This window comes from Onychostruthus taczanowskii, unplaced genomic scaffold, assembly GCF_017590055.1.
Source record: "Onychostruthus taczanowskii isolate IOZ18803 unplaced genomic scaffold, ASM1759005v1 scaffold1, whole genome shotgun sequence".
NCBI classification, from domain to species: domain Eukaryota; kingdom Metazoa; phylum Chordata; class Aves; order Passeriformes; family Passeridae; genus Onychostruthus; species Onychostruthus taczanowskii.
In genome coordinates this window covers 33,154,773-33,179,254 of record NW_024496525.1, presented here as the reverse complement: position 1 = coordinate 33,179,254, position 24,482 = coordinate 33,154,773, and the positions used below count along the sequence as shown (strand labels likewise).

At 41.0% G+C, this 24,482-nt stretch overlaps 1 protein-coding gene across 1 annotated transcript in view; it reads left to right on the top strand.

Moving 5' to 3' along the window:
• JAG2 (jagged canonical Notch ligand 2) overlaps positions 1-24,482 on the top strand; it is a 69,080-nt gene that overhangs the window by 1,477 nt on the left and 43,121 nt on the right. The window lies entirely within an intron of this gene.

Genomic DNA, 24,482 nt, shown 5'->3' with positions numbered 1-24,482 from the left:
GGGGCGGGGCGCGCGCCGGGGGGTCCCAGCACCTGCGCGGGGCGGGGCCCCCTCACCTGGGCCGGGCCCCTCACCTGGGCCGGGCCCGCGGCCCCGGCACCGCCCGGTCCGGGCCCCGCCTGACCCCCGGACACCGCCGGTGTGCCCGGCTCGGTGTGCCCGCCTGTGCGGGACTCCGCGGCCGCCCCCGCTCCGCTCTGCCTTCCGCTCCGCGGCTCGGGCTTTCAGCGTTTCGCCCCCGCAGTGCGCTGTTAGCTCAGGCCCCGGCTCCTTGTGCGCCGCACGCAGAGCGGTGCGGGTTGGAGGGGAGCCTAGGGACCATCTCGTTCCAGCCCCGCTGCCGTGCGGGGACAGCTGCCGCTAGCCCGGGCTGCTCAAAGCCCCGTCCAGCCTGGCTTTGAACGCTTCCAGGGATGGAGAACCCTGGGGGCTGCAGGCAGTGCTAGTTCTTGTCCTTAGAGCCTGGATGCCCCCTTCTGCGTTGGGGGTGCTGGGTGCGGACAGTGCCCGGCGCTGGGGAGCGGCCGGAGGGAGGGAGGGAAAGAAGGCTGGGCTCCCTGCCCGGCTGCAGGCAGGTAGGATCCTGCAGGGAGTTTCACAGCTGTTGCCCTCAGCCCTTCCAAGTGGGCCACGGGGTGGAAGCTGGCAAGTTGCGAGGTGCTGAGGAATGGGGATGGTGCAGTGCCCCGGCTCGGTGGGGAGATGCGTATCGGAAGCCTCGGTACCTGCGGATTGCGTTTGGCACCTGGTGACTAACAGACGAAATGGCCCTTGCTGACCTCTCAGACCGTAGCTGGCGGGATCTCAGTTACTTGGAGAATGCCTGCTAGGAATGGTTAGGGACAAAAATGCTTCATTTGCATTTCAAGCAAAAGGAAGCTAGTCTACATAAATTATTTCACTTTCTGTGCTACCAGAGACCCTTCAATCTCTGATGCTTGTGCCCCGCAAATTTAGGACTGACTGAGTTTGCTACAGTTAAATATTTAAAAATAATAAAGGTGCAACTGATAAATTTTTCCATGTAGAGGCACTTAAGTTCTGGTTGCCAGGTTAAGGTGTTTTGATGGCCTTTGTTGGTCCTGTGCCCTCTTGAACTTGGAAATGTTCCTGTTAATGGGTATAGTTGATACCATAAACCCAGGGTATTTAGAACTGTGTTCTTAAGTTATAAGATCAAAGAGAATATTAAGATTCTTTCTCCTTTTTATTGGCCATTTAATACAGACTTGATGAAATCGTAAACTCTTCAGTAGGAGATTTCGGTAACGTTAGCGCCTAAAACTTTGTATGTTATCTGCATGAGGAAGTAAAGGTAATTTAACTCATGCTTTTATTTTGCCAGTTTCTTGTATTGCTACTTGAAACACAAGGAGAGTTTGATAATCCTTGTACTGCAGGTCCCTAAGCCCAGCCTTCTTTGAATTTTTCTCTGTTGGAATAAGCACATTCTTACCTTGCAGCTGCCGGATATTGTGTGCTCACCCAGTCCTGAGTACGGCCTGTTTGACCTGCCTCTTGCAGGTGAATTAACACAGTCTCTCCAGCCCACACTGCCCTGCCTGCTGCTGTTTCTTGTATCGTTGGCTCCAGCGTTTTGAGGGAATTGAAATACTCGGGGTATTTCTTTTTTCCACCATTTTTTCCCTGCAGCTGTTGCGAAGTGGGCTGTAATTTATTTAAACAGTGCCACTGCAGTCTAGTGGGTGGTTAGCTGATTTTTGGGCGGTTTACTGAACACTCTCCCAGCCCACCCTAGGTTCTAAAAATAAGCTGTGGAGTACTTTTACTTACAACAGTCTGTGGCTACACCTATGAAAAGATGTCCCTCCTGTATGTTGTAGTTAGATCTTGAACTCTGTGTTCAGTCTGTTGATGGGGAGCATGGCATCTGTGTCAGAGCTGTGCATAAGCTGTGTAGGCTTTGCAAGGAGAGGCTTAATTGTAGTGCTAGTTTATCATGAGGGGTTTTTGAAATAGACCGAGTTCCTGGATTATATTTCAACTCCCTGGGGTAATTTCTAAATTACTCTCAAATAATATTCTTTCTCTGTTCAGGTTCGCAACTGAGAAACAACAATATGGGCTTAGTCTTTTCCTATTACTTTTATTTTTGCTGTACAACAGTAATAAAGTTACTGTTTCTTTGAGAAGATGGGAAGGAGCAAGAGTAAAGAGCATTGGAAATTGTGTTCTTCACTTAAGAAACAAATTTGCTTTAGTGTTAGGAGTGAGAAGAGGATTTATTTCAGTAGTTCTATCTTGAATTTTTAAGCTCCATGGTAAGGAGAACCTGCATGAGTATATGCAGAGTACTTGGTGAACCTCACCTGAATGGAAACTCCCTCCCTCGGACACTAATGCAGTAATGTATAAATTTCTCAATGTTGGGGGGGGGAGTTTCTTGAAGTCTGTGTGATACTACAATGTCCCAAGCTAGCAGTAGCTCTAAAGCAAGTAATTTCTTGAAGACTGATTTGTTTTACTGATTTTCCTTTTTTATTGTACGAGGTAAAATCTTTGAGTTTGGACAACTGTCTCTCCTGTAAAGCTGCAGTACCAGAGTTCAGTGACTTCCAGTGTTTGAAACCGTGTCAGTTATCCAGCTTATTCCTATTTCCTGTCCTTTTTTAAAATATCATTAGTCTGATCTCTGATTTGCAAGAGGGAGCTTGGGATACTGCCAGAAAGTTCTTAAAATTGCTACCTTGGGATACATCATCCACAGAAATTTGGCAGTGGGAGAGGCTGAGGAACAGCTAGAACAATACAGCTGTCTTCTTCACCCACCTACCTCACTTTTTTTTCTTTGCCTCCTGCTGTAAAACTTGAAGCTTAATGCTTGTTTGAGGTTGTTAACAAACAAATGATGCAATTAAAATTTATGTGCAACTTTAAAACAAAGAAGACAGAAGAATTTAAGTAGCTTTGAAGTTGATTCTGATCAGTTACAGTTTAGGCTTGTTAGTCTTGAGCTTTTTTTCTTTTTCCCAGTACAAAGCTGTTTGTTCAGACACTGAAGCTTCACAAATACCTGGTACATTAATATTTATCAGTAGCCATTGGCAGAATTTTAGATTTGGGGTTAATTGAAGGTTGCTTCTGAAGATGGTGTTTTAAAGTTAGTTGTTCTGCGGGATGGATTATGTGGAACCATTTCTTGTACTCCTTTGCAAGATGCCATGAAATGGAGTTGTGTGTGGTTTTTCCCTCCACCCTGTTCTTTCCCTCAGGGAATTCAGAGTTTTTCCTGTACCGTAAATGTTGGTATGGCATCCATTACTTCAGTTAATTAGTCATATAGAGGAATTGTTCTGACTAGTTGTGGATGCTGAAATCATGTATTACAGTATGCATCATTGGCTCCTCTCGGCCCCTCTGTTTTTGAGATCCTGCTGTGACTGACAGCACACCCATGGGTACTGTATACTTTGAACTCCCCAGGTGAACTGCAGTGTTTCAGGGTCTTGGAGATAAGCAGAAACAAGCATTTTCACCTCTCCTTTTCCATGGTGCTTAGCTAGGACCCTGTAACCAATCTGGAGGAGAGGTGGTAGAAGTTCAGGCAGCCTGTGCAAATTGTTTGGATAAAAGGTACCTTCCCCACTAGGATTAGGCAACTAATTGATTTTTTTATTATTTTTTTTTTAGGCACTTAGTGTTTTTTCCTGTTTAGAGTGTGATTGTAGCACCTCTCTGTAACCTTCTGAGGTAATGTTAACTCTCAGGTAGATAAAAAACATCAATAATTTTAATGTCCAGGCTGTGTATGAGTTTCATCTGTGTGCAGTCCATGTGTGGGTCTCATCCAAATGGCTGGGGAGGTTCAGTGTTGATCTAAAGCATACACAGGAGTGTGAGCTATCAAATATGTAAAGCTCTTGAGAGGATAGCTTGGCTGCAACAGTAAATGTTAAATTTCTTAGAAAGCAACCTGCCCCTTCCCCTGCCAAAACCTGAGCAGGAATACTTGACCTTGCAGCTTTTATTGCTTAATGGGTACAGCATTCTGCCTGGCACTTTCACTTGTCTGGTTAACTGTAGGATTCTGCATCAAGCTCTCTCAGTGCTTTTAATTTGAGAGATGAAGGTGATTAGGGCCCTGGAAGACATCTAGCCTTCAAGCTCATTATCTGGGATCCTTGGTGCCTCTAGGGAACTAGATAGCCTGGCTGTAGGAAATGCTATTGTCTATTTTTGTTTGGCTGCTAGACCCACAGTTGGTCTACCTCCTGTCTCAACACGGCCATCAGTGCTCTCTGATCAGGATCTTGAGGCTTTGTAATGAAAATATCCTGGATTAGATTACTCTGCTCCCTGATAGAGTAAACATGCATCCTGTCATCTTGGATGACAACCCATCGGGACAGATACACTTAAATTAGGCAAGTTAAAGTTAGGCCATTTAGCACTGGAAAAACTTGTGCATGGCTGTACCAGGAGGTGTGTTTTTTTTCTTATGAAAAAGATTACAATCAGGGAGACACACAGCAAGCTTTACCTGTAATTAGTTGTTCTTTGCTCCATGAAACTCCTTCTTAAGGAAACTGCTTGCAAAAGCACAGTTCCAAGCAAGACCTGAGGGTAGGGAATAAGATGTGAGAGCAAGACCTTATACCCAAATGTAAAATTCAGCTGGTTGTGATGGACTGTGATGTACGTGTATCACACCTTGTTAGCTCAGGAAATCAGGATGGAAAAAATATTCTAGTTGATAGCTGTGTATTGATGATCTACGTAGATGTTTAATGTTTTGTTTACCAGTAGCCTTTTTTCCCCAGGTGGAAGGCTTTGACTTTCCCTCCCCAAACTTTTTGCATGCTTACTACTTCTGTATGGTGGGCTTGTCAGCAGACTCTAGGACTCCTGTGGAACGAACTGCCATGCCAAAATACTTCATATTTTGCTAAAACACCTGCAGTCCTGGTGCTCATAAAGCCTTCCCCTGCTTGTTGCAAATCATGAATAAATACACTGTGAATCAGAAGACATGGATCCATGTTTCCTCCCTTTTAGGGAGGTAGATCATGGAATTTATGTGCTTTCAACTGCTCAGTGCTGCATTTGCCTTGAAGCCTTTCTGATCATAAACGAAAGGTTGAGGAAATAGTTTATTATAAAAATTATATCCTTTTGATCTCAAGTGACACAAATGGAAAAGGTAGCTTTCAGGTTTTGTTGTGCTCTTTCTTAAAAGAAGATAATGGGATGATGTTTTAGAGAGTGACTTCAGCTATGCTGGGAAGTGACAACTCCAGTTGATTTCAATAGCAGCTGCAGGTGTCACCTCTAAAAAAGAACCAAGGCCTTAATGGTGACCACTTCAGAACCACTCTTTGAAAAAGGGATTTATTATTGGCATGCTGTATGTGCCAGCAACTATTTGCAGCTTGCCCAGAATAGAAAGTCTAAAGACTTAAGTTTCATGTAACTATAGGAAATCTGTCTTCTAATTTTAAGCAGAAGTGCTCTTTGCACTCTTAATCTTTCATGCATTCATGTCACTAAATCTAGAATTTCTTATGTCTTTGAAATAAATATGCCTCAAAGGACAGTATTCTGCTAAGTATTTAAACTTTATACCTTGAAGTTCTGGGGGTTTTTTGAATGTCACGGAGATGGTCAGATAGTAAAGAACACTTCTATTTATACTCCTTGCAAGTTTCCTTAAATAAACATGTGCTTATTTATTGGAAACACTGAGGCTGAAGTCAAAACTTGCAGACGAAGTCCCTCACCTTCCAGCCACTGACAATGTGCTTGTGCACCTCTTGTCAGCTTTCTAATCTTTATTCCAGAAGGTGCTCCAGCCAGCCTATCTGTGAAATGCTACACTCCTAGCCACACAGCTGGTGTGGGCATTAAATCTTTGACTGAAAATGGAATAGGTATTAAAGCAGTCAGGATTACTCTTACACGAGAGGATGTGAGGCAGAAGCAGAGCATGTTTGATTCACTGCAGTGCAGTAGAGGCTTTGTGTCTGGGCTGTTTAAGGATGTTCCAAATGCATTTTCTCAATAAAAAAGAAGTCTGCTTAGGAAAGGTTTGCTGGAGACATGACCACTTCTAGCTTTAATCTTTAAACAATGAGGTTTATCTTGAATGTAGTTGGAGTGAAATTGTAATTGGTTTGTGTTATATCAGACTTGTGATATTTGGCCTAATTAGACTGTGTTCCCACTGTATTTTAGGTGGCTTGAGTGATCCTGTGAGGCTCAAGTGTGAGTGTAGACATTGAGGGGCTTTGTATGGCAGATGCTACCTTCTATGTTTGAGGCTACTGCTTGTATTTCTTGTGCAAATGCAGCTTGCTTTGGCAACTATTGCAGGTTCACTGTTTTTCAGTACAAAAGCTGCAAAAAATTAAGCTTTTGTCAAACAATTAATAATGTGGAACAACTACATTTTCTGGATTTAGAAAATGCCAGAAATGGTCTCATGAATTTTTAGTATATTTGTTAATATGTATTTTTGTCACAAAGCTTTTCTTGTATGAGGGGAGATTTGAGACAGATGTGTAAGGTAAATCATGATTTTGTTTTTTAATGTTGAAAATTACTTTTGTCCCCTGTGGGCCAGCTCTGTTGAGCAATGCCTTCGAGTTACTTCATGTAGGTGAGATGAGTGGAATTCGTCTTTTTTTGTGTAGTCTGACTCCTTTGCTTATTTTTCCTCTAGGTGTTGCTTTGTGTTGGCTCTGAAATACATGCTATGAGTGTACTTTAAAAACTACCCTAAGTTCATAAAGCAGCTATGATCACATTGTATACTTAGTCATCTGCAGGAGCTTTTGGTTACTGTGTGCCAGAAAGCTTCCCTCCCTGCTCTTCTGAAAACAGGCCCAGTGTTTTGTCAACTCTGTGTGGGTCCTGCTTGTGTTGCCTGCTCTGTTTCAGAGCTGCTCAACCTGAAGAGGAGACCTCATCAGAAAGTGACCCTGCCTTTTCTGCCAGCACACCCATTTGCTTTCCCTTGTTCCTCTGCAGTTCTAGCTGCTGTAATTCTCTGATCTGGAAGGAGCTTGAGAGCATCAGTTGGGAAGGAGAGAGGCTGCTTCAGGGAGTGAGGAGTTAAGGGTATAGTGGCAGTGCTTCTCACTCCGTGATGCTTATCCATTTGCTTACCTGAAGGAAAGTTGCTGCTGTTCCTTGGCAGTAATTCCACCATTCCCTCCCTCTCCTGCACTGTGATAAACCTCTGATGGGCTTTTTGCTGGAAATCTGCTCTGGCTTTGGTCAGTGGGTGTCTAAAACGGGTCAATCTCCGGTCAGAGGTGACTGCTGGCAGTCATCTGCTGTCCATTCAGTGCTTTGGAGCTGTTCAGCTCTCACAGGAGGTGGAGGTGTAGCCTGAGCACCCCACCCTGGCCCTGCTCCCAGGGCTGGGGAATGAGCCAGTGTGGGTAGGTGAGAGTGTCTCTGCCTGTTCATGTTAGACACCACTGACCTTCTGGCTCCCATGGGGTGGTGGGGCCCCCTTGGAGCTGCTTCCTCCCCTCTGTGCACCTGGGGAGGTCTGTTGGGAGGGACAGAGCTGAGGAGAATGGTGTGATAGCTCTGGTGTAGGTCACATCGAGTCAAGGAGGGGTGGCCATCCCTGATGTAACCAGTCTTTTGTAAGCCTTTGCTTACTGTACAGGAAAAAATACTCAGTATAAATGATTGAGTGCTGTCTTCAGCAGTCTGTCATGTGCCCATTGATACTACAGACAAGCAACAATGCTAGACTAGGACTGAACAGATGAGTTTATTTTTTGATTGCTCCAGTGCTTTTTCTTTTTTTTTTTCTTTTTTTTTTTCTGGTCTGATGGCCAGACTCTGCTTGAAGATAGTCAATTTTAGAAGTCCTATGTGTACAACATAGTAGACACATTTCAGCAAAGACTTAAATACTATTCAGCTCTGAGAGAAATGCTTGCTATTTACCTGAAATATCACTACCACTGTTTTTGCTATTAACCATTTTTCCTGTTATTATATATGGGGAATGATTTACAGTTATCAAGTGTTGTTTAGGAGTTGAGCTATACCTTATGCTCATTTGTTAAACCGTAGTTGTAACTAGCCTTTAATTTGTATATAAGGAGAAAAAAATGAAATATTTATTATTACTGTTTCAGATGCTAAATAAAGTGTAAAAAGCATATTTAACATGAGGATCTTATGATAACAAGAACTGAATCATGTAGTAAGCCTGGATTTTATCTGTGGTTGCAATGACTGCTTGCTCCTCAATAGAAAGCTACATTAGATGGAAGGGGCAAGGCATTTCAAGGCTAAATGACAATCTTAGTCTTACTTGATTAGAGCTTGCAGAGGTTGCTAAGAAACAACCTAATAGTCCTTGAGTAACCAATTATATGCCCCTAGGACAGATGCACAGGTGCTCATTCTCTGAAGTTGGTTTTTTTTTTTTGGTTGGGTTTAAATTTTTAAATCTGAGATAAGGCTGGAGTATTAGTACACAAACTGCAATCTGTTTACATCCTGCTTTGGGCTTGAAAGTCCTGATTATATATATCTTGCTCCAAGCAGGATGTGTGCTGGTGGGCTTTGTTTAGTATGTTAAAATCTGATTGTTATAACATTTAAATTACTGTCACAGTGCTTCTTCTAGTTCCATAGTCCACTGTGTCTCTAGGCCCTCCAGTACTTTCTAGTACTGTGAACATACCATCTTTAATAATTTTAAGCATATAACATTCAAACTGAATAAATTTTACGTTTTCAGACTCTTAGTGAATCTTAATACTGATGCACTATCCTATGGTAGGTAGGAAAAATATCCTTACCCCTTCATGCAACTTGGAGAGAATTATTGCATGAGCTGACAGTTAACTAAAGCATCAAATATGGTTCTTTCCTTTTTTCTTGCTTTTTTTTTCCCCCCTGAATATGTATGATTCTGTTTATAGCATTGCAAAGTTCAACAGTCTAGTTTGTAAAGACAGAATCTACACTTTTAATGTAATAGGTCCTGGATTCCAGCTGGAGAACTTAAGATCTAATTAGGGAACTTGTTCATACTTGGAAGACTTGATTGACATATGCTCTAAGCAGTAAGTTGAGAAATATTTAAATAGCTTGATTATTGATCTTCAGTTAATCTACTGAAGTAGAAGCTTTTTATGGTGTGCAATTTTTGGTATTATTTAGTGTTCTTCCTACTCACTGAGGACAATTTTAACAGCACTTGTCTGGTAACCTGTGCTACAGCTTAATGGTTTTACTTACTGTTCCTTTTTTTTTCCTTTTTTTTTTTTTTTTTTTTTTTTAAATAGTGGTGATTTTGATAGTTCTGACTCTTATGGCGCAATGACATGATTTTCCTTGTATCACAGCATGGAATTTCTACTGTAACTGGCTACGTGTAATCAGCAAAGTCTAAAAGTCAGACCATGCTTAGTTAGACTGTTAAGGGCAGGTGTATCCATGTGCTGCCCCTCAGTAGTGACTGGTTTTTGCAGACCACAATGACCTGAGAGCACCCCTGTGTTGGTTATAAACTGTTGTTTAAATCATATGTTTATATATAGGCCCAGAATGTTTTAGTGTTGTTTGGCTGTTGGGTACCTTTGTAGAACAGTATTTTTCCATGATTCATCCACACGTATTGGCACTTTCTCCTATCAGAAAGTGAGGAAGGGAAGGAAGTAGGGAAAATGAAGTGTTTGGACTTGCACAGATGTGTAAGGTGTTGGCTGTCAGATATTTAGTGCTCCTGCAGGACCTTCTGATGTTTGCTGTTCAGCTGTGATAACTTCAGGGTTTCAGCTGTGATAACTTCAGGATTGTGGGGGAACTACCAAGCTATAAATGACACATCTCTTGTTCTGGAAGAGGTGAAGGTAAAATGGTTGTCCAAACCCAGCTGGTGGCAATTCTTCAGAGGTTAATTTCCAGAATTCAGATTCCCTTTATCTAACACTGGATGTTCTGGACTTGGACTGAGGGCTGTCAGAATGTTAATTGTCACAGGGCTCAGGCAGAAGTACAAACTGTTGCATATCACCAGAGCTTCTCAGGCTGCTCATATCTACTCCCAGATCACTGCAACTGTAAGGTAAACAAAATAAGCTTTGGCTGATAGGAGAGAAGATAGTCGTGGCTTGTGGCAGCTTGCTATCAATGATAATTTGTTTGTCCCTAAGCCATTAGGATGGATTTTGAAGATTTGGTACTCTGTGAATCTTCAGCCTGCCAAGGAATCTGGTGAAAGTTGGAACAGCAGGGAGTCAGTGGAGTGCTGAAGTGCTGAAATTGTAAAGTAGTCACTGGGACATATTTTTGATTTATGGCTCCAACTTTGGACTTACAAAATTACTCTGGCTTTTTTTAATGTTGGCCTACTTTCCATGTTCTATTGATACTCATGCTTATGAGGAGAGCTATAACATTGTTACCCACCAGAGGAGTAACTGGGGGTCAGCAATGAAATAAATTTGAAGACTTGCTGACATAATCTCCCTTTCTTAGCTTCTAGATCCATGTCAGTGGGAGGAGAAGGGGAAGAAATAGAGAAGCATTCTGAATTTACATGCTTAGAGTAAATTTGCAGGGCATGTGCTTACTTTAAAGGCTGCTTCATGTACTTTTCTACCATTGTTACAAAGTTTTCTTTCCAAGGGTGTTCCCATTTGTGGTTTTTGTCTGATTTATAATAATGTAAAGCTATAGCAGATCCTCTCCTGTTTACGTGAATCTGAAAGAGATGACTGGATATTGACGTTTTGATGCTACTTTGTTACAGTGGGATTGATCATGTCTTGGTTGTCCTGTATCCAAATAGCTTGGAATTATGGGCTATGTATGCTGCTTTATGCTGTGTTTCTTTACTGCTGTAAGCAATTAATTTTTAATAGTAATTAAATCCAGTATTGTGGTTGGTGCTGCAAATGTGATAAAGATTTACTGTAGCCACAAAGCACTATTCAGAAGATTCAGTCCTGCTGCTAAGATATGATTGAAGCATTTCTTTCAGGCATGTGTTTATAAACTTAGCTTTTTCACGGCTAAACTCTGACTCTACCATATATATTTAACTGTGTGCATAATCCCTGTTTAATCCTTCATTCAAGTTTCTTGTGTGTGTTGATCTACATGAAAGAACTTGCACCCACTCTTGGAGTGGTGATTCTTATTTTTCTGCTCAACTTATGCCTGTAAATTTGTGGAGAACAAAAATAAGGTGTTTTATTTCTGATTGCTTCCCTGCCAGCCTCTTTAGCATGTGCAGAAGTTGAAAACTGAGCTGGTGTTTTGCTCGGGGCTGAATTGAAGGACAGCTTAGGTGTGTTGTCCCTTTCTTTTGCATTAATGACATTTCTGTTACTAGCCATGAGCAGTTCTACACTGTTTGATAAGTCTCTTGTGGAAATGTGAAGTTCAAATTGATTGAAACTGCTGTGTGACTCAATGTAGCAATAAAACAGAGACAACCAGAAACACAATATTTGTTTCTTATTGTTGAGAAGGCCTGTGGTGATGATACCTGTGCTCAGAACCAAAACCATGGGAGGAAAAGAATGGATTTTTAGTGTTGCATGAGGGTTTGAGCCATCAGCTGCTGCCATCACTGTGGAGTCTTTGTTTCATGTCCCCTTTCAGCTGTGGCCGCTGCTGCCCAAGAAACTCTAGAAGTGACTCAGTTGGGTAGGACTGATGAGGGAATTGAAGAGGACTTAGAAAAACAGTGCTGCAATCTCTGCTCCCTTAGGAACAGTGATTGAGTGTGGGCCTCTCCCCTTCCAAAGGCAAGACATTTAGAGCTCATTAGCTGGATTTGGTTTTGTGGGCATCTGCTTTTTCAAAAATGAAGGGAAAGATTGAAGTGCTATCAACTGCTAACATTATTTAAAAGGATTAAGATTAAAACACTACTCTGTATTCCTGGGGTCTTTGCATACATAGAACTTGGGGGCATATCTGTTTTTTAATATATTTGCTTACCTTCTTAGTATGCATATTTCCAATACAAAAGAGAGTGCATGCAGGTGTTCTGTGTTTAGAACAATAATTAAAGTATGTTATTACATAGTTAGTTTAATTCCCTCTTGACTTCAAGTTGAAATTATAATGATGCATGGCTTCAAGTGCCCAGAGGACACTAATATCCATGCCACATGGAGTGCAGAGGGGAGGGGAAGAGCAGTATTAATTACTAGTTCATCTTTGAATTCTAAATATTAGCATAAAACAAGTCTTGCACTAACCGTTAATGGGTCTTCATGGTTGTTACATACACTTCAAAAGAGACAATCTAGCTATGCTTTCATTAATGCAACAAGAAAGTTGTGTATAATGGGCTTAATTTATCTTGGACTTCTTCCAAAACTTTAGGAAAAGAGGAGGACGTGGATACTTGGTTAATATCAAGTTTGTCTGAAACAGTTCAAAGGTGGTAGCAAGGCTGAAAACTTCTGCTTAAATCTAATAGAGTGGTGTTCAGATGGTCCCCTGGTACTGTACTTGTACATGTCCCTTTATCTAAAGTCTTTTTTTCTCTGTTCCCTAATTTCATCAATACTTTCTTCTGTTCTTTGCTATTGGATTAACTGGGTTGATTTCTGGAAATGCCCAGTGCCAGCTCCAGTGGAAAGGGAAAGGACTGAAGCTTACTAGCTGTGAAGTCATGAAAATATTTTAAGATATAGCTGGATTATTTCCTGTAACATAATGATTGGGGAAAGTGTGTGTTGATACTTGAGCCTATGATCTATCTAAACCAGTGGATTCTGATTTTTTTTTTTTTTTTTTTGGTCCACTAAAACTGGATACTGGCAAAGAAACATCTACTGGAATTGCCACTCTGATAGTGTGTATAGTTTCTGATTTAATTTCTATTTCTAATCTCAAAAATCAACACCTTGTGTTCTCCCTGAATAGGATTGGAGGCTGTTATTTAAGGTTCAAGTGTGTTTTCAGGATTGATGCACATGGTTAATTTCATTTTCCTTTCTTCTGCTTTTGCTCTAGAACTATCAAAAAGAGAAATGCAACTGGGGGATGTTAACTAGGCTCTCCTATTTGAGAAAGAGGCAGAATACAAGCTGTGATACTTGTTTCACAGTTATCAGGTAGACTACTATGATGTTGTCTCTTCCTTTTATATGGTTGTTGTGTTCCATCCCAAATCCTATTGCTCTGGCTGGTAGCTATTGTACTTAAAATAGTGCTGGTAATTGGCTGGCTTCTCTTCTACTTAATTTCTTCTGTGGTGTAGAAGAATACTGTTTTATATTCCAATATACTTTTGAGAAATCTCACTGGGACAGGCACAGTAACACCCATATCAAAGGATACCCAAATATTTAACTTTTAATCAGACTGTATAAAGGTTTAGTGTATATAGATATCTTGGGTAAATTAGCAGAGGGGAGCTGTGCCTGTAGGAAGAATGACTAATGGTTCTTCTCTAGCTGTTAAGTATTCTGTGCTCATAATTAGCTCTTATCAACTGCTTGAAACAAAGCAAAGTGATGAGCAGGGTGGTTTAAGACTTTTTTCGGGTGGATTTTACTTTGTGTACATGTCATTCTTCTCTATGGTGTTGATTTTTCTTTCACAGTGGCCATGTATAAACAGAGCATCCCTGCTGAGAAAAGCTCTCCTTTTTTGAGGCCTCTTTTCCACATGCCTAAAGCTTTTTTATGGGATGCTAGGCTTTTGCCCAGCAGATCTGAGGATCAGCTCCATGATGCTTTTGCCATATTTTTTGTTGGAGGTTAGACTATAATTGATGAGCTGGACTTCCTTTACCTGGAAGAAAAGCAGTTTCACAGAGTTGTCAAAAGGTACTGAGTTTCTGCAAGTCTTTTCTCAGGACTTATTTGAGACCTGCAGGAGAAGGTCTTACATGCTTACTGACAAAAACTTAAGTTTTCTCTTTTACTGGAGAGTGTGAAAAAGTTCAAATGAAAAACATTACCAGCAGTTGGTTTACCTCTGTATAGGTATGGCTCCAGAAAGCCTGTGATGTCTTAATTCCTGCTTCTCTACTCCTGTTTATTTTGGTCTAAAATGTGTTTCCTGAGGTCACTAAGGATTCTGATCTCTGCTCAAATTCCGAATCTGTGTTGTCTGAGGCCTGGCTGAGCTTGTAGCAACTGTCAGGCACACAGATATTGAGGCACACCCAAATGGCTAAAAGGATGTATCTACTGTTTCCATTTATCAGGAGTACTCCAGGAGTCCATGCAGAGTGTCTGGAGGCATTTTTGGAAATGTAGTTAATAATCCTGGTTTGCTCTGAAGAGATTGGTTCTTCCAGTAGATTGTGTCTGGGATCTTGTGTAATGACAAGGATTCCTTATGTGATTTTAAGTTGTGTTTTATGGAGAGTAGTGTTGCATTTGGGGTGGTTCAGTCAAGTAGGGGAAGTCCTGTAGCAAGGCTGTGAGTGTTTTTTACTTTTTATTCCCTTTCATCTTTTAAGTCCTAACAATTTTTAGCTGTTATTTCCAGACTGTCACAGATGCTCTTGCCTTCACAGCTTCTGTGCCAGTCATGCTAAACTAATTTTTTGCCTTTCCTATTCTATTCTTCCCCTAATTCTCCCTGGAGAAAAAATATGATGTTTTGTTCCTTAGACTGATTCCTGAGTGGCTGAGAGGCCCAGCTTTTAATGGGGGAAGTATTTCTTGCTTACTCTTCAGCTGGTATGGAATAACATGTGTGGCTGGTGTGACACTTGGCTCAGTGACACACGTAGATGGTGCAGAATCACTTTCTTGGGGGGGGAAGGTTAATTAGGACTAACACTAGCCTTCATCTGTGCTGCATGGAAGCCAGTAAGGGTTGGTTTTGGCTAGTGTGAATAGAATAGCTAAAGTTTGGAGATGAATTGTGAAATTATTTCAGTTATTTTTCTGTGTAAACCTTGGTATACCAGTCTTCTCAAAAAGAAGTAGAGTTTTTTTTCTTATAGTTAAACCAGGATTATTGTCACAAATGCACTGATGAATCTTTGTCTGAAAAATTGCTATGAAATCATTAAGCTTTGTATTTCACTTGACACTTGTCAGTCTTCTTCTAGTGAAATAAGTGCTTGCTGTATTTGAGCATTTCTGTTGTCTTGCCTTGAATGACAGTATGTTCTGCTTTGTGTCACCTGACTTAATCACTGTTAAAAGGCTGTCTGGATTATCTTTTCCTCAGGGGAAGTTTCAGAAGCCTACAGTCCTCTAAACCTTTATTCTAAATAATATCTCTCAGTTAGTAGATTTAGCTCAGCTTGTCTTTTTTATCTGAATAGCATTTGTTGCATTCACTGCAACAGGTACCTGACTGAATAGCATACATGGGTTGGTGATTTCTGCATTTGTTCTATTTCATGTGACATTTCAGTGTTGCAGAAAGGAGAATCTTGATTAGATTTTTCAATTATGTCTTCTGTCATTGTTTTCAAAGAAGTTCCAAGATAAAATTATAAATTTGATTTAGAATTGTGCTTTGTTTCTCCTGGGTTCCTTTTCTTCCTCAAACACTGCTTGGTCACAATTTTGATTATCCTGGGATGGATGGTAATGTCTCAAGCACGGCAAGATTCCACAGTGTAATTGTTTTATTAATTTGAGCACTGTCTTGTTTTAATGTCAGCCATCAGAAAAGTGAAATGCTTACTTCAAAACCGCACCTGTACTGGAACTGGAGTTCAGAGAATATAAACAAATGTTCATGGTGGGTCAAGGGCAAGAATATAGAAATCTGCTTGTCATTGTCCCTAGCTTTGTTTTCAATCTGGGCAGCTCCAGAAATAGTTGTGGTTGGTCTCTCCAAAGTATTTGTGCCATTTTGCCCTTGGACCCACAAAACTCTTAAAACAACTTTTCCCTTGGGCCACCTGTGTAGCATTTTGCCAAGTTCTGCCTAAAATGCCGTCTTCTCTGACTTCATTTCTTCTGGCCATGGCTCCTGTTAGCTTCCTTTCTTACCTTTTAGTTCTTGCCAAGACCATGGAAAGAGATGATCTGCTCCTGACCTGTCCCCAGGGCCTGTTGCAGCATTTAGGCTTCTGTCACACACTCCTGTTGTGTCTTTTCCAGGCTGGGGAGTTTTGGTCAATTTTTTCATTTCTCTCATGGAAACAACTTGATTCTTTCTTCCTTCTTGCATTTCTTTGGACCTTTGATTTCTACAGTCCCCCTCCTGGAAGATTTTTGTTTTTCTCTGACTTATTTTCCTATCCAGGGTGTTCTTTTCAATGGACTCCTAAATATTAAGTAGTCAAGACATGGAAAAGAGTGGGAGGCAGATCTCTTGCTGTGATCAAAGACCTTGTGTTGAGTTTGTGAAGGGAATTTGCTTAGCTGGGAGAAGCTGCATGGCTTTGCTGGATTGAAGGATAGCTGGTTATGGTAATCAAAAGATCTGTTTAGTGAAACCTTGCTTATCAGTACACATTTGTGCAGAAGAACAAGGTCACAGGTGTCATTAACCCAGGGTTGTGATGGGCTCCATGAAAATTAGTTTACATTCAACAAGGTTGGAAGTTAAAATGAGATTTGCAACGTTGTACTCCTACTGCAACAGAATTCAACAAAGAATTCTGAAAGATATCATGGAAAGAGAAAAGAATAAGACTAAGAAGTTGTTTAAAGACTACCTAGAATGCCATTGTTCTAGTAACTAAAATAAAGTCACTGGTCATTCATCTAAGATGAAATTATTTTTTCATAAGCATTAAGCTTGCTTATTCAGTTGGGAAAAAAATAATCTTTCCTCCTTGATGTATTGGTTAGTTTTATAAGCCAGTACTTTTGTTGAGACTTGTGTCACAGAGGAGGTGCATAGGCAGAGAAATGGCATAGGCAGAAGGCATTTGCAGCAAAATAGAAGTGTTTCAAAAAAACCTGACAGCTTATAGCATGGATTGGTATTAAACATTGATATTCTTGTTTATTGCTGGAAAATGTCAAGAAAGGCAAGTTATCATGGGAGTCCTGAGTGGCTGAATTTTCACTGATGGTTTTTTTGTTGTTGTTGTTGTTCTGAAAGTATATGGAAAACAAATGATTTCTAAGTCAATCCTATGGTGTTTGTTGAAATTTAAGTGGCCACAGTTGGCAGCTTGGGCTTCATACTTGGAATTTAATCTCCCTGAACACAGCAGAGATGTGTACATGCTGGAATCAGGAGAAGGGGGATAGATAGGGTGGGGATGAATAGCAGACAGCTATAAAAAGCAGAGGCAAGCATTGCTGCTGTTCCCTTGGACTAGCATTACTGCTATGTGTGTAATGGTGAAAGGCACTGCTTTAAAACAGGGAGGGGCTCTTCTAGGAGCTGAGAGAAGTCAGCAGATGAGCTCTTCTTCAGATGAAATCCTCACGTGACTGCTGCCTGGTCACATCTCCTGCAGGTTTTTTTAATGAGAAGCTGATTACTTGTTTCTGGTGCTGTGAAAACTGTTCCTGGGGTGCCTGTTTTCTTTTTCCTCAAGGATGCTCCTGGCTGCAGCAGCTGCCTGACAGGTGCTTTCAGAGGTCAGGGCCAGTGCTGAACCAAATATGCCATCTCTGACTTGCCATTTGCCGCAAGGTTAACTTGGCTGAGATGTGCTTTGAGTTTCTGTCTAGGGTGCTAAGTTACAAGAAAGTTGTGGAGTCTTTATTCCCATGGTTTAGCCTCTCATATGTAGATAGATCTCCTGAGGGCTCTCACGTTGCTTTTATGTGGTCTAAGGTCACTGTATTAACATCCTGCCTTGAGGAGCTCCAGTCTGGCATGGCATTTTGGGCTTTTGTGAAAATGGGTCTCTGTTTCCTACAGGTGTTAACTAAAGCTAGTATGTGACTTGAGATGGTTTTAAGAGCTCCACAGATGAAATGTTTGCTGTCCCATGGTATATAGAGAACACTTTCGAGAAACTCCTGCTGCATTCTGCCACTGCAGGAGGATCAGAGTCTCTTCAGACTTTCACCTGAAGATCTTAGTATAAATGTGTTCTCTGGTAAGGTATGTCAGGATCCTGGTGGTTTGATCACCCTGGAGAGAAGCACACTGCTGCTGTTTTGTAAAACACTAGGCACTGCCAAATAGGTGTTGTAATACCCCTTTGAGTTCCTCCTTCAAGTTGTTTTATCTTTCAGGTGCATGCAGCTGGTTGTTGATAGAATTCTTCCACCTAGTTGCTGGGTAATTTTCTTTACCTGAAGTGAGTCTCTACCTGGGTGTTAAACCTGGGTGTTAAATTTGGTCTATTAAATCTAGGACAGACTCTTATTCACCTGTTGTTTTTATTTGTGCTCTTTTTGCTATAAAATGATCTTAATAGTCTAGATTTCCCTCTGCCACCCCCATATGCACACACACGTACACACCCCTCCAGCCTGGGTTTTGCTTAGTTTGGTGGAGGAGTGGAGTGAGTGCTCAGACTCATGTAGGAGGAGATATCAGTCTATTAACCATGGCAAAAAATAGCCCCTCTCACCCCTCCCTGGTTTTGCAGACTTCCTAAAGATTGTCAGGTGGGGCTAATTGACATAGAGTTCCCCTCACACAACAGCCGGGCTCCAGAGTTTGTAAACATCATCTTGCTTTTGTGACTGGGCCAAGAGGAGTATAACTGCAGTAATTGCTCTCAAATAGAAAACTTGAACTTGCTCAACTGCTATCTGCTGCTGATGCTTGCAGGACTCTAACCCAGCCTTCCACGCCTAATAAAATGGGGGGGGGGGGGTTGTTTGACCCAAGTTTGCAAAGAGGGGAGGGCTTTTGTTTAGAACTCACTATGCTCACTCATTAAATGAAGATGTAGAGGATGGTCACCTTTATGATTTTGCATGGTGGATGGTCTCTGAATTCAGCAAACAAGCTTCTTGCATGCAAGTGGCTGAAATATCTTTCAAGTTTCAGAAAAAGCCCTCTATCCTGTCCCTGCCCCCAACCCCCATGTTCCCACCAAATGAGGATGATTTGCTCCTTCAGTAGAGGTCCCTATTATGACTTAATGTCTGTTTCTAAAAGATAAACCTGCAGACCTTAAACTTGTATTGACTGTGAGTCCTAGATCTCCTCAGAATCTTTCTTCATTTTTTCCTTATTAACTTTCCACCTCTGAGTTATTCATGAGGAAGTTGTATGAACTTGCTGCAGAGTTCCTGGGGAAGGAAATGGAATATGCTTGCCTTGAAGTCAGCTTTTTCCACGGCGAGCAGGCTGCCTGGGGGAGGGGGAGAGGTGCTGAAACAAAAGAAGAGGGGGGCAAGCCCCCAGACCTGTGCTTGCCTCACTTGACTCAAAATATCTTAGGAAAGCAAGTGTGAACACTGACTGTGCTGATCAAGACTTAATGGACTTGGCTGCAAGAAATATTGGTGGCAGCTTGTTCCAGAAGTTACAAAAGTTAACCTGCATTAAGACTAGTGATATGCTATCCAGTGTTTGGACAGTTGAAATGTTTGAGTACAAATGTTTCCTGTGCATGATTGAGATTTGAAAAGAAACAGTATTTAATGGAAATGAGACCCTGCATTTACTGTGTGACTGTAGAACAGGAAGATAAGGTGGGCTTGGGATTTGTTTAGGAGCAACACTTTTTTCTGCTTCATAGCTGATTCTTAAAACATTTCTCTGTGTAGACAATCTGATCAGTCCTTTTGTTCATGTGAAATTAATAACTTTTTGTCTGTTAGCATAAAAGTCACAGTAGAATGTTATTGATGCAGAAAACTTCAAGTATTGATTTCAGCTCATGCTTCATTCACCTTTGGCATTTTTCAGACTGTGGGTTGGAGACTCTAAGTTCTATACCTGACTGAAAATGCTGTCATCAGATTGATCATCTCTCTTGGGATGAAAATTCTGACATGACTGGTTTGCCAGAAAAAAAACCCCTACCTTTTGAATGTTGATTTGCAGATACCAAGGTGATAGTAACAGTTCATGAAAAGATAGTGCCAAACCAATATTACAGGTCTTGTTTCCCCCCTCCCCAGAAAGGAGGTCTCTGGGATAGTATGGGGAGTGTTTTGTTTAGTGTAAACAGAGGAATAATGCTTTGAAGTTGCTTGTGTCAACAGCAATCCTGAGGGGAAAAAAAAACACAACTGAGGCAGCATCACCAGGATCAACAGACTTAATTTGTATCTTTCCAAGCTACTTGGCATATCTGTTTAGTTAACTCCTACAAAGTGGCTCTTGCATAAGCTGTGCTCTTCTGCAGAAGTGCACTGATGCTCTTCTGACTCGTAGCCTTTAACATCTTGAGTTTTGAGTTGATGAGCATGAATGATGATGTGTGTTTAATTCTTTCAAAAAATACACCTAATCATCAGTCAGTAGAATCAGGTGTGTTTCCAGCGCTGTATGTTCCATACCCCTCTCCCCTCCCCCTCAAATCTGTGCCATGGTCACTTTAACAATATTCTCTAAGTATTTTGCTAGTACTGGTTGAAATGAACAACAGATAATACTTCACAAAGCTTTTTGTAGAGATCAGAGCAGACTGGAATATGCATAACCTGCTGTTCTATTACCCCACAGCAAGAGTTCTGTGCAAGTTAAAGCAGCAGGTGTGGTGGTGTGTGTGTGTATTATGCATCAGGCTCATGATTTTGGGACATTTTTAGGATACTTGTGTACTGTTTTTTGTTAGATTTATGCATGAACTTGAGCACACTTACATCAAGAGTCTCTGTAGAGAACATATTCTTAAATAACTTTCAAGCAAGTCTGTTCATATTAAAGATACCTCAAAAAGCCAAGACACTGCTGGATGATGTGAGGTGGTTAAATATTTGCTGTATAGGTAGTCCTTAGGTTCTGGACAAGATCTAAATTAATGCAAGCTCTTTTACAGTTTTCTATAAGCACAATTTAAAAAAGATGTCTGGTGTCAATGTCTGCTATAGAGGAGTTACTTACAGCTGGTGTGAGTAGATGTGTTGGTTAATCTGTGTTAAGACTTTCTGTACAAAAGTGCAGATGTGACTAATGTCAGCTGATGGTAGTTTTTATAAAATGAGTGTGGCCAGTGTGAAGCTGAAAATATCCTTTAAAATTTATATCCATTAGTGTTATTAAACTTCAGTGCTTACTCTGGTTATTAGGTAAGGTTACCCTCAGGGTGAGTGCATGGATGTTAAAATTTCCACTAATAAATCATTTTGGTAGTAAAACATATTTCTGATAATTGAGCCCTAACTGGGAAGCTCTCAGTGCCGCAGATTATGAACGTATTTAGTAACACAGATGCTTTTTTTGTAAGTTTTCAGCTGTTGTTTTACAATGAAGTGCAAAATTCAAAGACATGTAATCAGATCTAGTGCAAGACTTGGTACGTGTGGCAGTGGGTAAGACTGGGGTTTTTTTTGAACGAGTGGGCTAAGGACCAGTTTTCTATTTTGAGGTGTAGTAATTGGAACGTGATGATCCATTGCACTACCACAGGGAGGAATTCCTCTTCCAAGTTACTGGCCAGCTGGAGCTGAGGAAGGGTGACAGGTTGGTTTGGTAATTTTAACTATCTTCTCTAGAGGTAAAGTAGCCATAAAAATAAGTTTTACAGTTGCATTCTTGCTGTGTCTGTTCGGGGCTTTTAAAGGGTGACTGTGTAACACATCAGAGAGCAGAAGTTGCACAACTGAGAACTGTCCCAGCTGAAGCTGACGGTCCAGTAAATACACATTTGTCTATCAATACTGTGTAATGCCATTTGATTAACATCTCTAATCTCCTGCAAGTGTGACTGAAAGCCTTCCTGAAAGGTTACACTCCAAATGCCTGTTCATGTGTGAACAGCCAAGTGCCAGCCTCGTCACCCATAAAAGTAGACACAGGGAAGTGAAAGGATTTAAAAGTCTTTGCCTTGTCTTTGCTGTGTGGGTTCTTGAAACTCATTACAGGTGGGCTGTGGTTCTTGACTAGTGGGAGGATGGCCAAAGCAAATTCTGGAGACCAGGCCTGTGGGACCTGGGGCTTGCAAAGCCACGAGGAGGCAGCACGACTGTGTGGGCTCCTCCAGCTTTGGAGGAGCAGCTCTGCACCGGAGTCATAGCTGCTCATAATGTGCTATTAAGTTTTTATAGGATTGTAAAGTAATATTTTCTGCTCCAGAGACTGTGCCAACTTAAACCACGAGGTTTGCCACCAGGGCTGTGTGATTTCTTGTTTTAAGCATCTTAAAATGGATAGAATGCTTATTTGTCCTCATTCACACTGTCCAGCATGATCATGCTGGAACAGTGCATTGCATGCAACTCTTTACCCATGAAAATTCCTTAGCATCCTGAGCACGGATACAAATCTGCTTTCAAATGGTAGGATGGGAAAGCATAGATGACTGGTCTGTTCCCTTCTTAAATTTTTTGCTGCTTTTTGTGGGCACTAAGATGCAGCAGCCAATTTGCAGTAGGAAAGACCAGCCCTTACATAAGTAAATGGACATCTGGAAGCACTTGAACACTGGTCTATACTTCTAATCCAAACCAATGGAACACAGGAAAACTAAGGGATGCGTTAGAAGGTAAGTAGTTAAAAGTGGAAGATGTGGATAACTTCGGACTTTGCATTGATTGGCAGAATTCTGCCTGCATTAGTTCATAATTTTGATACAAAATAAGGAGACATGCTGTTGCCATAAGATGATGCTAGGGCAGTATTATATATATATAATAGCTGAATATTCTATATTTAGCTATTCAATGTATGGGGTTTTTTTCAGGTAGCAGGTAGGATTCTACTGTACTTTGAAAACACTACCTGCAACCCCTCTTCCTATCTGCTTCCCTAAGTGCTGAGACTGGGGAGTGCAGGGAGTTGGAGGGTGAAGCTACTAAAATGCTCTGCTGATGTTTGTCTTTAATAATTGGGTGAAATTGAGCTGTGCTGTCATGCCTCAGAGGTAGAGCCCTTTGCTTTCTCAACTGTCTCTCTCAGTTGTCCATTTCCAAGAGCAGTACAAACTCAAGTATGTCTGTCCAGTATGGTCACTGACGAGCTCCCTTTTCCCTTCCTTTCTTTAGTCTAATCTAAATAGTCACCCCTAAACCTGTTTCTGTTTCAGTGATGTAAAATCATCTTCCCTAGTACATGTCTGAAGCTGAAAACAGAGTAGAAAGACTTATTTTCCAAGGCTGAATTGTGGTTTGTATGTTAGTATAACTGAGCAGTAGGAAAATAAGCACTCAAGTGCATTTCTGAGTAGGATGATTCTGCTGTAGTCATGGAAGACCTCAAACAGAGTGCTGCACTGATCCTATTGTCGATGCTGTTCTAAAATGGCGAGGTTTCAGTGTTATGGTCAACCCTCCCTGCTGTGGCGTTGAGGGGTGTGAAAGGTACATAAGGAGCTATCTCAATATAAAAACAAACATCTCTTGATGTAACAGTAAATTAGTCCTAATGACCCTGTGAAAGATGCCTGAATTCTTACATAATCCTCTTCCAAAGAGGGTCCTTGCAATTTCTTGGCTGAATGTCCCCATACCCATGTGGATTTATAGATCATTAGGCTGTGAACTGTGCACACATCAGAGCTTGGGTCTGCAGGAAAATGTGTAGAGGAGGATTTTAGGGTAGTGGTGCAATAACTCCATTCTGGTCTTGTTGGTTTTTCCTTGATTTTGAATCTATGTGAGGATCTCAGTGTTACTTGTGGCACTTGGAAACTATCAAAATTGAATGGTTTGACAGCTATTCTTGTTCATCTCAAAGCAGTTAAAAATTAACTGTATGCATAACTTTTTTCTAAATAAGTTTAGTGTTTGAATATTAACGTATGTCCTACATATTTGATCATAAACCAAGGAAAATGCCTGAAGCCTTGGTGTAGTGAAGTAAAGGCTTTATGTTTTTTCTAAATCATTTAGGAACTATCTGAAATGATGGGGTTTTTCTTTCCTCGGGGAAAAGTACAGTGCCAGGTGTGCTTACTGTAATAATTGTTTCTGCTGTGTCTTTTATAGATCTGTTTTTTATACTACCCTTTCATGAGAAAGCAGTCTAAACTTTTCATAGATGCAGGGTGAACTGTGTATTTCTTCTTTAGATATGTTTTTCTGTAAATCAGAAGTCTGGTACAGACTTATCTTTCATGTGCTTTTTAAAGGATGGCTGTCATTTCATTTTAGGGGAGGTGGTTCAGTTGTTTAAGTCTTAAATATCCCAGCTGTTTCCCAAGGTTCAGAACCTCATTTCATTTAAACCTTTTAGGGCTGCTTCTGAAAAGGATTTCTGTGGCTAAGCAAAGCTGAGAATTAGATGCAGTGGAAGGAGAGTAATAATAATTCAGTCCTCAATGTATGTGTGTGTGTGCATGGAATGTTTTTGTTTTGCTGGTAGCATGGCTTGTCCCACAGTTTTTAATGCTGTTGTATTTCATGCTTTTGAGAAGATGCTTTCAAGGGCTTTCACATGACAACAGAGAAGTGAAATTTGCTACTGCTTTTGGCTGGCTTTCTTGTAGCAGTAATATCTGCTTATTTCAAATTGGTTTGTCTGGTTATAACAGTTTTTTATTATTGTCTAATTGGTGTCTTGTT